Genomic DNA, 13,639 nt, shown 5'->3' on the forward strand with positions numbered 1-13,639 from the left:
AAAATGGCACTACCATTCTGTCCTAGGAAACTGGAACAGTGTGCTGGCAAAGGGGCTAGAGCAGGAGCCATAGCTTCCTTGCTGCCTCGTGGAATGCAGCTCCCTCAATTTGCAATATTCCCATTTCTTCTGGAGTGATTTGCTCAGTAACTTCATAGCATTGCCACCAGCAACCTCCTCTCCCAATTGCCTTGACAAAGTTTGTGATGTCTTTGGCATTGTTTGCCCAACCAAACTGGGAGAGAGAACTGAACCTCTGGGAAAGCAATGATTTATTCTTATATTTCCTTGTCTGTTTTATCATTCCTGGCTTCCTCTCCTAGGGGATCAGACCTCCTTTCCATCCTACTATACTCGAAAACAGTCTAGTGGGAGGGACACAGCAGAGCAAGCTGCTGTCAGGGGCAGAGATTGCAGAGTGCAGCTTGAGCAGCCTGTGGCCTATGGAGTGTCAGACCACAGTTTAGCCAATTTAGAGACCCTCTGCTTGCAATGGCTATGAAATATATATTAATTAGCATGTCTGCAACCACTGATTCTTGGCTGAACCATTCCTATTTTACGCTGCTGTTTTGACTTTGCGCAGATGTGAATACGAGCTAGAAGGCTTGTGGAAAATGAGACACAGAATAGCAAAACATGTTATAAACAATGTTTGCAAGGTTAATTTAAATGTAGATTATGATTCTTAAGAATTATTAATGATATATTGCTTTGCTTTTTTAGAAAGTAATAGTATGCAGCGGAGAGCTTTTAGAAACCTCTTGTTTGAACCAGTTTTCCCATACAGTGTAAGTGTATTCTTTCTTGATTTTGTGTTAAAGCATGTAGACAAAGATATAAGCATTAGTAACAGGACACATGAAGCCACATGTATGTGATATGCTGCACGCTCTTGCTCTTCTTAGTCCTCAGTGCACTCCCAAGAGCCGGCTGTGCTCTCCTTTAAAGGAATCAGTGCAGATAACAGGCATCATTCTGCTTTATTGTCAGTCTAAAGCACTCAAGTACTGCAGAGATTAAGCCTCGTGTTTTGAGGAGCACCTTTCTGTTTCATGTGCTAGGGAAAGGCATTTCTTATGAGGGATATATGGACAGGTGTGTGACTGGCTTAAAAAAAAGAATTTTCAGAACGACTCAGTGTTTGTTTTATTTTTATATTGACTTGCATTTAACTCTCAGCAAATCGTTTTTCTTTCAGATACTCTAAGAAAGGTGCAAGGTTCACTAAATCTCACTCTAATCCAATGTCTCCTTCCCATGCTCCACTCTTTTGATATAAGCACTGCCTGTCACTGCAGAGCATAATGGACAAATGCTTCCTATTATATCCTACTTTAAAGTGTATTTTCCAATTAGTATATAAAATTTTCAAAACAAATAGTGTAATTTTGTATACGTAGGTAGCTTTTTAGTAGAAGGCCACAATAGAAAATTACCATACAATTCTTAAGACATAGTGTCTCAAACACGTTATTAGTTTCCTAATGAAAACATATGAACTGCTCCATCCTTTTTTACTTCACTTCTGTACTTTTTTGCTTTTTACTAAGTGTAGGTAGCAGAATGTGTAGACCTATTGTAAACAATTAAATAAGAGCTTTTTACATTTGTATTTAATAGAGAAGGGCAGACTCGTTCCTGCTGGTTAAACTGCTTGATGCAATGCATCGCTATATTTATTTTTGTGTGAAAGAGAGGTTTTGAAACCTTAAAAATAAAATGTAAGCTTGGCAAGGCAAAAAAAAAATACTTGGTCATAAGGCAACCCAGTATTTACTCTGTGGTGTGTATCTGAATTTCTATTTTGATTCAGGAATTTACCCTGATAGATTAATCTATGTTTAGTTAGAGGAGAAACTCCAGCTACCTGTTCCAATAGTGAATTTGCATTAAACAAGATGAGTAAAAGGAAAGCTGAATACCCCATTTGCACGTTAAAAGCTGATCATTAATCCTATATTTTAACTCTACAACTGTCAGGAGCCATTATTTCCCAGAGAGCCTGACAGTTCAAGGGATAAACTGGAGTGGGTCCCTTTATAAGAGTCTATGAATAGATGTCAGAATAGTTTGCACATCAAACTCCAAAGGCTAATAAATGTGATACTTTAAAAATCAATTTGTAGCTAAATTAGAGTGGAAGGATGTGAATTCTAGGATAGGTGTTAGTAAAGCAGAACGTGTAACATATAGAGAGTTATCTCAGATACAGCTAGTCAGATGTAAAGACTTAAAACATATCTGTATTATTATCCATAAAAAATGCATTGATTTTCAGCCTAGTGCTTGGAAAATTGTGCCACAGTTCACCACGCAAAGAGATCAAGCAAGGAGAGGCACTGAAATGCTGCTTTCAGAATTATGTTTTCAAGTGACTCCAGTACAGATCAATAAAAGAGCTGATAGTTACCAGCCTCTGAGACAAGTCAACAAACGCAATGCAAAAAAAGGAGGCCAAAGAGCTGTCTTTGCACACAAAAAATTAGTTCCTAGCAGGACGTCCCTGCTGAGTTTTATCTGAGTTCATTAGGCTTTAAGACTGAGCTCTGCTAATTCCACATGAAAAGTTCCAGACATTTGCAAAACCAAATAAAATGTGATGCTGTACTTAAGCTTGCTAAGAAGTTTAAGTTAACACTAAAGCCTGCTTAAATGGGCTATCGAGAAACAAGGCTGTACAAGCAGCACCACACTGCACCTTTCAGCACGCCAAGAGGAAATAATGTAAACTCTGTGCCATTCCTGTGAAGCTTTGAAGTATTACAGTAGTCCTCAAAAATAAACCTTAGAGGAGTAACGTTTCTCCATTATGTTACTTCTGGTTTTCCCAGAGAGGTCTCAAATGAAGTCAGGGAATCAGGCCCAACATGCATAGTGACAAGTGCTGACAACCTCACTGTATCAGGAACAATTTTGTAGCTGTTATCCTCCATTTGTTTCTATAATTCCTTTCTCTTAAATGGTTTATATCCTGAAGTCCTTGAAACAGGATGTGCTTTAAAAATTATGCGCTTTTGTGTGTGCTCTGAGAGTTAATCGTTTATTATTCAAAGCAGGCTACTGAAATAAGACCTCGTAAAACTGAAATCATGGCTCATTTCCATAGCTGAGAGTGGAACTCATCTCTTCCTACAGCTGGAAGAAGTGAGGGAAAAGAGGAATACGTTGTAGAAGATCCTCCTTCGCTGTTCTGCTCAGAGCTAGCTGAGACATAAGTGGAAATTCCATAAAGCCCTGCTTGGCACTTCACCAATTATCCCAGATTGTAATATTCCATGTGGGATAGCTGAAAACTCCACACCAGGGGCCGACCGTAACATCTAGTAAATGATTGTCTCTGATAACTTTGGATTAGTTATTCCTGACTCTTTTTTTTAATACTGTCAAATGCAATTAACTATTAACCACTGCATGGTCCATCAATATTTGATTATTCTGGTCTGGAGGCAAACTGTCCATAGGCAATGTGTGTTTCCACTTTTTTTCCATGTGAATGTATAAAGTCATAGCATGCATTAAAGCAACCAAGTTCGTTACTGTGCTCTTAACTTCTGTAGACAAAATACTACAGAAAGTGTCGCTGCTGAGGATGTCTGCTCACCCCTGTAATGCATGCTTTATGGTACTGCCTTTACTTGCACAGGCACGTACTAATTTTAAGACAAAGAATCATTTAAGTTTCAGGAATTATCAGCAATTCCGTATTTTGTTATTTTTAGATTTCAGTTTTTTATCCCCTGCTTTATTTGCTGTCCACTAGTCAGACGTGTCTCTCAAAAAAGAATAACTAAATTCTTTGTGAAATTTCCCATGCTGGCCAGTTCTGTAATATCTGAATGCTTCATGCACTGATGTACCTCCTTCTCAGCAGTTGCTGTTGGAGCTTACCCCAGCCTTACTGCTGTGAGATCTCACTTTAGTGAAATTTTGGCTTTGTCCCTGTAATCTACACTAGAATAATATATTCTAGCATGCAACAGTGAGGACACTGTAACTGAGGACGCAGCATATGTGGTTCAGTCGGTGCTACCAGCTGTGTGAAACCTGAGCATCCTCAGCTACAGCAGAATTTTCTCAGAATTTAGCGACTAAAATTGAACAAGTAGTGATGGAGCATGTGCAAACTGTGATTTTTCACAGGGTTGTATACAGCCAAATGTATAACAAGAATAGCAAAAGGCAAAGCCCTCGCATAGGGAGCCTCTTCGGGTTTTTCAGGCTCTGGCTTCAAATGGTGGCAATGCTAAAACAATTCCAAGTTCCCAACTGTGTAAAGATGGGCAGAATAACCTGGTTTTTGTTAACCTCAGCAACAGCTAAATGCATTTGGTTGAAATTTTAACTAAAATTTTAGTTTGATTCAGACACTCTCCATGCAAATTGCAGCAGAATGGCTAAACTCTGATCGAATGTGGCTGTTTGCAATGAGAGGCTTGTAAAGGCAGAGTGTCAGGCAATGTTGCCTTTTGGTATATACAGAAATGCGAAAATCTCTTTACACACTGTGATTGTGATAATGCATCTGCATGTGCCATGTAGGTGCTAAGGTGCTTGTGTAAATATACACTTGAACATCAAAAGTTTTGCCATGCTGAAGATGATCGCACATTGATAGTATGTGTAACTGGGGATCAGCTGTGTGAGCACACCAGCTTCAGTAGGAATGGGGCGGGTGGGATAATAATCTTATTAGAGAAGAATAGATTCAGAAATCATATCCTACATTTGTTGAATGATGCACTGCTGGATATTTTATATGGGGATTGCTTATGATTGGAAAGGTTCCATGTTGATCTGGCTAGCAAAAATTATTTGATTCCTTTGGGAAATTCCTTTGGGAAATTCTAAATATTCCCATTAATACATCATTCTTCTTTAGGTTCAGGTATATAAAACAAGGCTTGTGTTTATAACTCACAAACTTTGTTATCTCTTTTACAGAGATTCAATCGTGTGGGAGGAGATGACACAACCCAGCAACTGTGCCCGCGGGAAAGCTGTGGTGTGCCCCAAGTGCAAGAATATCTGTGCTGGCTGCATGTGCACAAAGGGCTGGATTTGCATAAAACCAGCGCCAAGAGGGAGTGAAAACAATGGGAGAGTGTGTAGGTAGGCACCTACCCAGCACCCGGGTCTGCCTGCTGGAGAGGGTTTGGTTTCACGGCAGGAGCACAAATAAAGCATGACGCTAAATAATTAAAGCCTGGCATTGTGGGCCGAGTATTGTTAACGGGAGGGTGTTTTTTAGTGCATAATGAGCGAAGCCTAATTTGCAAAAATTTTAGATGTTTTCCTAAGAGCAAACATAATCTCTCTGAGCATTTGCGAAACTTACATTACCCCCAGAAAAAAAAAATATACCAAACGACGCTGAGCCCATCAGCTTATCTGAAACCTAATACTGTTATTGTAAGGTTTTGTATAGCTCACTTCCTGTCTTTATTCTTACACAACAGGATATTTAAATTACAAAGATGATGAAGAAACTCGGCAAAACACTCCCGATATTAAAAACATTTGAGTTGATTTAGCGCTCTAATTCCTGATGAAGCGACGTGCAGAACTAATTGGCAAACACAGGGTCACTCTGTGCAACACTGGCTGAGCACGCTGCAGGTTTCTCAGCCAGCCAGTAGGCAAGTCCACTCCTTTCTGCCATCCCACAGTATTGCGGAAAATGTGCGGCTCGCCCCACTAGCAGCAGCTGCTCACCCAGCACCGCTAGCTGCTTGTTCCTCTTTCCATTGCAAACTTGGTCTGCAGGGTTTAATATCTCACCTGTATCAGATAGCATCAGGGTGAAACTTGGCACACAACTGTCTCTGGATGTTACTCTTTTTTCTTTTCTTTGTTTTTAACAACAAAATTCAATTGTATCGATCAGCAGCAAGGAATATGTATTTTTTTCTTTACTGTTTATTCCATCCATAGGATCATTAAGGCTGGAAAGACCACTAAGTTCATCTAGTTCAATCATCAACCCATGCCTGCGATCCCTCTAGATGCCCAGCACAACATTCACCTTTTCTTTGACATTCCCAGGGATGGTGACTCCAGCACCTCTCTGGGCAGCCTGTTCATAATCTGAAAAGGAGCAAAATTTATCTTTTCACTGAGTAAAACCCTATTATACCATTTATTAAATCTTTTTGTCTCCTATTCAGTTTGTATCGATGGGGCTATTCTTATCTTAGAGCTCTGTACCTCAGTGAGCACTTCTCGGTTTGCACTTTCTCAAGTTGAAGTGGTAATAGAAACCAAACTAACTCACGCTGGACCACCAGTAGGCCCTGTTTTTCTCTGGTATGACTTTAGGATCTTTTGTTCCACTGAAAGAATGTTTCTTGTCCTTCAGCTGTGTGGCTGCCTCCCTCTGACTGCACAGCCAACTCAAAGCAGGTGCAAAAATGTTTTGGTTGAGATTGCTGCATGGATATAAACCTTGCTATGCACCATGACAGGTAAAAATTCCAAAAGCACTATCTCAAGTGCAGGTGCAGTGCATGAAGTGTGCCACTGTTTGCTCTGCCTGAATCAAGAAAATCCTCTGAGTATACCCTGAAACAAATGCCAGTAGTGAGTGTAGCTCCCTAAAAGCCCTGACTCATTTTACGGCTGAGGCACTGAGAGAAAGCCTGGCATATTCTGCCAAGTTTTACTCAGAAAGTGATCAACTCCCAGTAAGTATGGCTGCAGCCAGCATCAGGATCAGCACAGCAATTGGCTAGCAGGGGTCAAGTTGAACCCTCCCTTGAAGCCCCTTGCTAGGTCTTTGCTCTCTTCCCTTACCCTGGTCAGTGCTTCTCTACCATCTTTAACTATAGAGTCTAGCAAGTGGGGTCACCTGGGAGTGTTTTGAGTTCAGATGAGATGTTCTCAATCCACAGTGTGCATGCACTCAGCAGCTCTCCACCCCTGCAGTAGAAACTAAGGAAAGAAAGTGTGGCACGACGCAGACAATGCCTAGGGAAAGGAGAACCTCCAGCACGGCATCCAATGGGCAGATGCAGTTGCCTATTGTGGCCAGCCCATAGCAACCAGATCTGCTCTCCTGTGTGATCTTACCTGTTTTCTTGTACATCTGCTTTTCAGCAGATTCAGTTGGCCTTGTCCCTGTGCTGGATCTGAGCTGTGCAGACTGAAAAAAGAAAAGTCTTGCAAACACTTGGTAAAGACTGAGCATCTACTACTGCATGTGAAACTCAGCTAGGAGGAATAGTCAGAGTTCTAACCATGGTTTGCATTAGCAGTAAAAAAATGGGCTAGTGTGTGGATGAATGTAATTCATTCATGGGTTTATGGGCCCAAAGGTCAGGGAATGGAGGACCTTGCAGTAGCTTTGATGGCTGCATTCTTGCATTCATATCTCTGAGTGTTGAAGCTGAAGTGTGCAACTCACAGAATTTCTTTTAGCTACACATCTGAGGAAGCTGCTGAAAGCACTTATGCAAGTCCAGATAAGCAGAAACTTTAGGTTATATACATCCAATTGCTTTTAATACAGCAGCAGAAGCACAGCAGGATTGTGTGTCCGTTAAATGGCATTAGATGAACTAATGCCTTTTTTGAGATTTTCCACTTTGTGTCTGGGAGTTGCAAGAATCTTGAAAACCACATATTTTTTTTAAACATGATAGGAAATGGTTAAATAAGAACGTTGCTTTCAGTCTCTTGCATGCAAATCTTACAGGATCTGAAAATCACAAGTGAACTTTGAAGAGAATCCTACCCTTTATATGGACTAAATACATTTGGTATTAAAGGAGAAAACGCTTGGCTAAAGACCAACAAATACTTCCTTTTAAAAAATGTTCTAGGGAGCAAGTGAAAAATGAGGTCATTCATGCAAATATCCCATTCACTGGCAATTTTTTTTTTATAACAAGATTATATCTACTACACCCGTCCTGCAGCAGAGCATTGTGGGCTCTGAGCAGAAAACTCTCAAGGGTGAAGCTCAGCTTCTAGCTGACTTCAGCTGGACCTCGCAGCAGGGCTGTCACAGTAGTTGGGGCCATCACAGTCGTTGGAGCTACAAAGCAAGAGAGCATGGCCAGTGGGTTCTCCCTTCATTCTACAGCCCCTTCATCCTTCTTTCCATCCCTGTCTTCTCTTCTAGGAACTACAAAAGGCAAGATGCATGGATTGGTTAAATTCTACCTCAAGGAGCCTTCCAGGAGCTAAGCATCAAATAGTGCACGCATCTCTCTTTAATTCTGTAAAATAAACAAGCAAAAGGTAACTTCAGCTTTAGTGGACATGCAGACAAACCAAATGGAGTTGCCAGTATGCTCTTGTATACATCCTTCTCAGCAGACCTAAAACATTAGCTTACACAATACAAACAGCAGCATTCTGCAAACATTTTTGGCAGTGCTGTTACCTCACTTATTTTGCAGCATATTATTTTTACTACACCAAATCACACTGAAGTAAATAGGCTCCTCAGATGGACTCCTCAGACGTTAGAAGGACTTGACATGAAATGTTCTGATGTCTTAGGGGGAAATATCTGAGATATCACATGGCAATATACTGTGCAGTAACAGAAGTATGGCTAGGGGTCCAGCTTGTGTTACAAGAACACAGTGATACTAGCAATGTGAAAAGCAGATCTGCCTACTTCATTGAACTTTATTAAGCATAATCTTTTTATGATACATGTGAAGCTTCTAGGAGTGAAAAGGGTGCTTGCACCATTGATATTAATGGAGTCCTCTGCATTAAAACCAGTACTCGGGAATCTTTTGTGCAGCAGAGGGAATCGAAGGGTTACTGGTGTATGCAGTAACTGTTTTACGGGCATTGCTACTTGTGGCAGAGGAGCAAATGAAAGAGTAAAGAGACGGAAAAAAAGACAAGGCACTACTCCAGAAGAACAACGAAGAAATATCTTTCAAATACCTTGTTCATTTCCATTGGAAGGGAGGTAAGTAACCTGGGATCAAAGCGCTTCTTATTGCCAAGCAAACGCAGGGAGCAGCTTCAGAACAGGTTTGGTTCTTCTGCAAACAATTACGGTAGCAAAGCCACGGCAGTCGCCTCGCTGGGAGAGGAGCGGGGGGGTCGTGCTGCATTGGGAGCCTTTTGTTGGCCGGCTCTGGCCGTGCTCACCGCACACCGGTGTTCAGCAGGGTACTGGCATCACATGGAAAGCCAAACAGCGCTCGCCATCTACTAAAACATTTGCTCTGATTCAGATGGAATTTGTGTACTCACTGGACAATTGTATATTGTAGTTTAACACTCAGCCTTTTCTGCGCGCGTTTGAAAACATCGAGGAAAAGCAAAGGGATTACGCTGTTGGAAACAGAGAAGCAAAAGTGCACGTTCAGATCCCGAGTATGCCACATATTACTAAAATATCTTCAAATCCTCGCCACAGAAGTTTCTAAAAACCGAGCAGCCTCTAAGTAAGGCCTTTGTTGACATGAGTGCCTCGCTTGTTACCAAATGCTCCAGGTTTATTAGCTTTGGAGTTTAACAGAGGAAAAAGGCAAATGCCTCTCAACGTCTGCAGTGGACTGGCTTCCTTGGCTCACTGCTGACTTTCTACCAAAGGGAAAAGAGTTCAAACTCTTCTGCAATTTCTGTTAAATGTGAGGATAATTTTGTGCTGATCATTATCTATTTATTTATTTATTGCTAATAATCTGGCGTATTTGCTCAGCCTCTTGCTCTCAGGGAAGAAAATTTACTCAGTTGATTTTTGAATCCAAATGTGGAAAAAGGAGTTGTAAGTTTCGTGTGATTTATGGGTAAATTAGAAAAGTGGCCAATTTGGCATAAAATTGTACAGGCAAGAAAAATGATCTATCAGCAATGAAAGAAATAGTGGGAAGGTTTTGGAAAAGTTCCCACTCTCAAAATAATTTTCCCCAGAATTGTATATCTTTATTGCAATTTACCCTGCTGTAAACTATTGCATCTTCAGATGTAAGCACAGAACTGTAACTCCTTTTCAAGTTATGCTGTTTCAGAAATACAGGCTGCAATGGCTGCAACACACAGTTTAAGGAGCAGCGGATCTACAAGATCTGAACTACTCACTTTAATTTAGTATCTCATGATTTGAGTTTAAAAGAGGTGGGCAGTAGTACACCACAAATAGGTTAAAACCACATGTTTCTGATCTGAGGGAGAACCAGAGCGTGGAAAAACAGTTTGGGAGCTTCTGAGCCTGGAGTTTTTGTCTGGCTCATTGAAATGTTGGAGGGCACTGGCAAACTTTTTCTCCAGCATGTGAATGGATACGTGTGGATGAATTTCTGTGCAGTGAGATAAAAAGCTGGAATTTAAACTGGAAAGGAGCTCTGTGTCTTACTTACAGCTTTTGGTGTGATTGCAGCAAAGTAAATGTCTGATGGTGGTTATGTGTTACCGTTTCTTTCACTGCTTGTCACTGCAGATCCACATCTTAGTGCTTATGGCGTATTAAGTTACAGCCAACCAACTTACTTCCTCTTCAACATGTTACTTCTACTCTGTTGCTCACGATATTGATGGCTATTTTGACCTTTGCAGTTCTCTAATTACTGAAGCCTTAAAAGAGTGCGTCAGGTAAAATATTCTCTTTTTGAAGTTTCTTTTTCATTGCATGCCTGAGTTGAAAAACCATACGAAACGAGATTATTCAAACACTTTGAGCACTGCACAGAATGTCAAGAGAAAATTTGTCAGCGAGAACAAGCGACGAGTTTGTTCCACTTTTACTATTGAGGGATGTTTTACCCAGCAGAGACAGTGCATCAACGAATTTGCCATGCTGTTCTACAAATTGTTCGAAGCATTTCCATTACTGAATGGTTGGAAAACTTTTTTTTTGTTGTTTCTTTAAGTCATGTTTGTGAAATCCCATCCGATAACGCTTTGTTTCATAGCTAGCTGCCAGTTTCTTTGGGTCTATTAAGTGGTTCGGTGTCCCAAAGGCCGTGTTTAGCTGCTGTGTCCCTTTGTCTGGTCCCGTCAGAGAAGCGCAGAGGCACGCTAGTACTATCAGTTATGCTTGGAGGAACATAAGAGGATCTGGGGGAGGGGACACAAGCTCCAAAACAGCCCATTCCTGGGCTGGGAGGAGTGCAGCACGCTAACAGCCTGGTTCCGCCTGCCAGAAAATGGGGCACTACAGTTAGTAGACAGTGTGAAAAAACCCAGGCTACCAAAATATGTGCTCCCAAAGATCTCTTAAAAATATCTGTGGAAGTGGCATCCTTGTTGAATTTGTCTTCCTTGAAATTAATTTAACGCTGTGGCCTAGTTCTTTTTCTTTCTGACCCTATTATGGGCCACATCTGTGGAATTCTGTATCAGCTATTTTGAAAGCAGCTGCTGCCGAGATTCTTTCAGTTAACTTGAAATTAGGAACAGGTTTGTGGGTTCCCTACCTGCTGTGAAGCCGTGATGTAGTTTATAGAATTACATATGGGTGAGAAAATCTGACTGCCAGGGCTGGAAAAGTTGGTACTATATCCAGCGTTCAGCAGGAACCCAAAATAACTGCATTCACCGGGGCTGCACACACTCTGCAGCACTACCTTCTTCTGCTCTCCTCCTCAGTGTCATTGTAACAGCAGTGCTGAATAACTTGATGTAAGGAAATGTGGTTTTGAGAGGATCAAAGCACAGAAATCAGAATCAGTCTATTTCCTAGCAATTGCACTGATGATAGGAGCAAATATGAAAGACATCAGAGTTTGAGATGTTGATTCTTCAAGAAGGTTCTCCAGATTGTTTCTGCCATAAGGAAAAGTTTGTCATACGCCGTAAATAAGATGACGGGGACAAACCTAGGTCATCTTTTATCATTAAAATAATTCCATGAATAGCAATGGGTCAATTTGTATGATGAGTAAAAGGTAAAGAGGATGTGACCATGTCCTCACACCCCATGCCGTTTGTCATCAGCAATGCCCAAGTCTCTTCTTGTGCTGATGTGCCAGTAGACCTTCAGATCCAGAAATATGTGCAGCTCTTCCAATGGAAAACTGTTTTTCAGTCTGTTTGCTGAGTTAATGCGTGACTAAACCAGCGGGGCACAGGAGCTTGCCTTTATGGCACGCAGACCCAGAGCACATCAGCATGCAAACCTTTGCTGGATCACAGTGCATTCCTGCAGGACCAGCCTCACACCAGGGCACAGTTAAAGCAGAGAGACAAATTTCTGGAGTGTACGTGAGAAACCAATGCATTTTATCAAAGAGTATATGCATATTATTGATTGAAACCATTTTGTTTCAGAGGAAATTCGTACCACCCACATAAACGCTGAAAGCACATGGGTGGTAGGAGAGCCCATTCTAACCGGAGTCAGAAATGTAACTTTCTCATTAGGAATCATCACTGGCAATAGTTCTGTGCATTGATATTCAGATGTGCATGAGCCACCCAAGCCTTCTAGTCTGTAAATTCTACACGTGCTCTTTGCATTTCCAAATACACTAAGAAAAAAAGACTCCTTTGGAACATAGAAAGCTAGTGCAAAATTATTTGTTTTCAAAGCTTGTGGAGTATTTTTGTTTTGTTTTGTTTTGGTTTTGACCAAGCACACTTTGAAAGCAAAACCTCTGGTTTAGATTAGAAAATACATATATTGCTTTATTGGTGGAACCGAAGAACTCTAGATGATCTTAGTGTTCTTTTCCAACCTTCATCATTCTATGCTTCTGTGACAGCTGAGAGGCAAATGTGAAGGGTGACAGCAAGGGCAGTGCTGGTCTGAGTCCTGAGAGGGAGGAACAGAATCCTTCAAAGAGCCTCAAGAGCCCCAAGCCACCCTGGATTAGCATGGTGTAGATACATGCAACTCTGAGCAAGCACACAGCAAAAGATGAAGCTGAGGCTGGAGCTGACTCCTCCAGTTACACTTCACTGGAAGTAACTGTGCATGTGACACACGCACACACATATAAAATGTAATCTAAACTTGGCTTGTTTGCCTGCCTTGAAGTATTTATACATGCTTTCTACTTTGCTTTTAGAGAGACGGCCTTTTTTCCTCTGCTCTTCTATCACAGTGTTTCCCAGGAACCTTTCTTATCTCAGCTTCCACCGCTCACTCCTCAGGCTAAGTTATGCAGACAAGTCATTGCACAGATTTTCATCAAAATGCCATTTTCCTTAACTTGAGCAAGCTGAGTCCCAAACGCTGAACAAATAATTTATTGGACTATAGCAAAAGTAAATAAATGCTTTCCTGCTCCACGTATTTCATTAGCCAGAATTATTATACATACGACTCTATAAATAGCAAAACACGGATTGAGCCATTAATATCGTTGACATTTTCCTACAAAATACTGTAATTTAAGGAATTTCAAACAGGAGGACATCTCCTGGAAGATTTCTGGCAAAGATAAAGTGGGTAAACAGTGTCTGCAAAGAGATTCATCACCCAAGGTGTGGGTGCATTAGGAATGGGTTGGAAATTAGGAATCTACCACCTGAAATTTCAGATGACCCTGAGGATGCAAAGAAATGTTTTTTGCAACATTTTGTGTATCTTTTAGGGATATTTTCTTACCTCTCTTTGAAAGGGTAGATAACAGCATCAAGGGGAAATGGTTTTAAGTTGAAGGAGGGAAGATTTAGGTTGGATATCAGGGGGAAGGTCTTTACAGAGAGAGTGGTGAGGTGCTGG

At 41.1% G+C, this 13,639-nt stretch overlaps 1 long non-coding RNA gene across 1 annotated transcript; it reads left to right on the plus strand.

Annotated features, from left to right (window-relative positions):
- Positions 1 to 309: 309 nt before the first annotated feature.
- LOC109366703 lies at positions 310 to 10,465 on the plus strand. Its single transcript, XR_004159213.1, has 3 exons — positions 310 to 791; positions 4,945 to 5,112; positions 8,123 to 10,465. It is a non-coding gene; the product is annotated as an uncharacterized LOC109366703 (long non-coding RNA).
- The last annotated feature ends 3,174 nt before the right edge of the window (positions 10,466 to 13,639 follow it).

The sequence above is a fragment of the Meleagris gallopavo genome, chromosome 3 (assembly GCF_000146605.3).
Source record: "Meleagris gallopavo isolate NT-WF06-2002-E0010 breed Aviagen turkey brand Nicholas breeding stock chromosome 3, Turkey_5.1, whole genome shotgun sequence".
Lineage (NCBI taxonomy): Eukaryota > Metazoa > Chordata > Aves > Galliformes > Phasianidae > Meleagris > Meleagris gallopavo.